Consider the following 4,067-nt stretch of genomic DNA (forward strand, 5'->3'; position numbering starts at 1 on the left):
AGGCAGTGAAGACTTGAAGAAGTGGCAGAGATGACATGGAGAAAAATTTTGGATGTTTCCAACAGAGCAAAAAGGGCAGGAAGCTGTTTCCCTCACTAGACTGCAAGATTTGTTAGGGCAGGGATTGGATCTGTTTTGATCCCATCTCTCATACCTGTCATCTTGCAGAGTGCATGGCATGTAGTTGATTCTTAATTAATATTTATTCAATTTAAAATTGATAAAATAGTGTGGGCATGGGGAACATAGAATAGTAAAAATTCTGGAACTAGTTATGTCAGGAGCCAATAGAGAATGAATATGGGATAGTATGCATTTAAAGCACATCACCATTTTCTAAGGTTCAAAAGCAAAAACAGAAAAAGCAGAGTGATGGAACTGGCATGATAAAGAGCTTGAAATGGAGCGGGATAAAGAACATCTAGTGTGCGTGCAAAGGCACTGGACCCAGGCTACAAATAGGCTGAAGGGTAGAGGTAGACAGAAAGCATCAGGGACTGGCAGGTCATGCCTTTACAAGTACTTTGGAGAGTGAAGTGTTCCTTTAAAATACCAATGTGGGCCTCCCTGGTGGCGCAGGGGGTTAAAGCACAGCACTAAGAAGCTAAAGCCACTTCCTCTTAGTTTGATCCCTGCGGGCCCTAGGCGATCCACATGGCGGGACCGCCCGCTGATCCCCTCAGCAGTGTGATTCCTCAATCTGCCTGTTCTGCTCCCCACTCTGTCTCTGGTGAATCCTCTCAATGCCCCTGCACCTCTGGCCTGTACCCCAGTTCTGTGTGAATAAATAAATAAATCTTTTAAAAAGAAAATTACCAATGTGAGGAGGTGTGCTCCTGTACTTCCGAATCATATACTGTGTTTAAACCAAGGTTATCCCAATTAGAAACAACATTGGCTATTGAGTACAGCTAATATGTGACCTTGGATTTGCCAATTCTTTTGATTTTTCACAAGTGTAACATTAGATTTCATATGTGAAATCGATCAGTTTATCAATGCTGGCCACTGGTACTGTTAAACAAACGAGTAACAACACCAGGCGATGCACTAAACCAAAAATACATGCCTGTCACATGTGGCTGACAAGACATCAGTTTGTAAGGCCTGGTCTAGATTAGTGATTTTCAGCCTCACATTATTAGCATCATTCAATTACTTGTGGTTTCTACATTTAATCTACATCTTTTTATCTGCTGCCTCCCCGTGTGGTGGGCTCTTCATTACTTTTCCAAAACATGTCCTTCAACTTGTGGAAATACATTTCTCTAATCACAAAAACGTGATGCAAAGTTATAAGAAATAAGCCTTAATACAAATCCATATACACAGTAGGATACAATTTTGTAAGGATGAGAACAGATGCGTCAATAGCCTCACAGACATTTATGACTGAAATATACCAAAGTGTCTCTGGTGTATACCACTGGAGAGTGAGAGGATGGATATATTTTTTGAAACAAACTTCTGGTTTAGGCAATAAACACACACACCCACACAAACATGTTAAGACTTTTCAGCTAACACGTCTCCTAGAGATGAAGGAATTAGGGAAAATCATATTTTTGGTAGAGAGGAGTGGCAGGAATGGCTGTGTTAGTAGCTTTTCAGATACTACTTTTCCTACACTTATCAACGTTGAAGAATAAAAAATTAATTTTCACCAATAAAGTAAAACGCCAGTACAGCACAGAGCTTTGAACAGGCTAAACATCCAACTCAAATTTTTTACTTTAAATTCTGAGTGTTCTAACATAAATTATCTCTGATTGGTTTTCCCTTTTAACCGTTTGTTGGTTAAATGAATAAATAAGAGAAGAGAGAAGGAAGGAAATTAGTTGACAACATGGCTGGCATGTTCTATCTACTAATACTATTAGCTCTTCAGATTATTATGCCCATGCAATGTATGGGCAAGGGCATATTTGGATGTGTGTTTATGATGCCTACTCACAAATACATATCCTGTCAGAAATATTCCCAAACATTCTCTGTAATATTGGGCTGATGACAATGTTTGGAAAATCTGCCAGCTAACTGAGCTATGATATTATCTTCTATGCTGTGGGACGGGACCACCATCTGGTAAATGCAGACTGGACTGGCAATGTGAAGCTCTGGAGGGCACAGAACCAACTCTCTAGAGGTAGACTTCTTGTCCAAAGGTCAGTTACTTGAAAGGAAAGGTCCTAGAAGGGACACAGTTTGACTAGGATTGAAGACTGTGAGAGTGACTGTCAAAAGGAGGCACAAATTAGCAGGTATCGTGTAAGTCAAAATCTAGAATTACTGCATGTTTGCCTCTTTGGAAGACACAAAAGTCAACCCTCTGCTAAGATGAGGTACTCTACCTTTAATAGCAAATATATTTTCACTTTTAAGATATTTTTTATTAAAAACGGAATCTTTTGAATTAATTTTCTTATCACTTCTTGTTGAAATATTTTATTAAAAGTTTTTTAAATTTTATTTAAGTTTTAAAAATTCCATTTATTTTACTAACGCATATAATCATATATTTAAATTTTTTCCGGTTAGAGATTCTTCGTTTGTGAAAAATGAATGCAACGGTACATTGGAAGCCTGAGTAAGAGGAAACAGTGACTCATTGTATGATGAGGATGAAGTGGGAGTGGAGATTGGGAGAAGAGAGTAAAAAGGAACTGCCACTCTCTTTCAGATATCCTAAATGTTTAAAACGTGACATTTCAAGGGAATCCATTGTTCATTTTAAATGAAAACAAAAATCCTTCACTGATTTTCCTGTTGGGCCTATAAGCCAGTAAAATAGAGGTGGAAACAAAAGAATGTCTCTTTGCCATTGATCTTTACTTTAATCATTCAAGTCTTTAAATTTGATTGTGTTGTGGATTTGTACTTCTGAAAATTGGATTTCTCAAGCATTGTTTCCAAATCCCAAAAGGCTTCCTGCAAAATTATTCCTCTCCTATTCAAAGATAGATATCTTCTATTCAGAGAAGGTAATTTAAAATTACTCATGTGATATATGGAACCAACACAGTACAAAATATGGATCAGATCACCCCCTTTTCATGATAAAAAATTAAATTGCAATACAATTATAGTGTGTGATAGTTTTTCATTTCTTCTCTTTTAATTTTTTGAACAAAAACATCTCATAATCACAGTCACTGTAATAATTGTTGAATTCCTCCACAGGTCCTCATATCTAAACATTTTGCCTTTATTATGGGATACAAAGCCCCTAGAAACAATCTGAAATTAGATACAACTCTCTGGCCCTATCACTTTTAAACATTTCTCTCCCTTGTTTGGTTATCCAACTATTTAAAATCTTATTCTCTTTGATCATTGGTAGGAATGTTGGCTTGGCACAATCATTTTAGCTCCAAACTTGTGATGTTTTTGAAAACTCCCAAGTATGAATTTCATTCCCAAGTTAACCAAGAGTCCTAAATTCTACCCTCTAACCCTGGATATCAGTTGATGCATTCAGTATATTTATTACATGTTATCTCTTGCCCATCTTTTTTATCTTACACGGACTTTCAATTAGCTCTTTAGGATTCTGACCACATTTGTTAAGAAATAACTGTTCAAATACGTCTTTCCCTAACACATTTGATGGGATTCCCCTGGCAAAGGTAGGCGGGCTTTTAAAAATTGGAGCCGTATTAGAAAAAAAGTTGGCTTTGGTAGTTACTGACAAGTGCTCTGGCTAGCATATTGAAGCTAAAGTGACAATTCCATGGAACAGAAGGGACAGCAGACTAGAGGGGTGAGCAGCCAGACTGAAAAACTAGGTGCTCTGTCCACTTCCAAGGGGAGTGAGTTTATACCTATTCGCTGTTCCCTCCTGCTTTCTCCCTGATATCTTACTGCCTTTCCAGTGCTGAGATCCTGCCCAAAATATTAAATACAATTTGAAAGGAAAAGTAAAACCTAAAGGTTATACTTCCAAAAATGATATTATAAAGAGGAATTAAAAATTCTTTCTTCTTCAAAATGTTATCTTTCTATGAATACTATCTTCAAATAAAAGCCACTGAATGCAATATCTCTTCATTTAAAAATAACAGTATTGA

The sequence above is a fragment of the Condylura cristata genome, unplaced genomic scaffold (assembly GCF_000260355.1).
Source record: "Condylura cristata isolate star-nosed mole 26May11 unplaced genomic scaffold, ConCri1.0 scaffold00009, whole genome shotgun sequence".
NCBI classification, from domain to species: domain Eukaryota; kingdom Metazoa; phylum Chordata; class Mammalia; order Eulipotyphla; family Talpidae; genus Condylura; species Condylura cristata.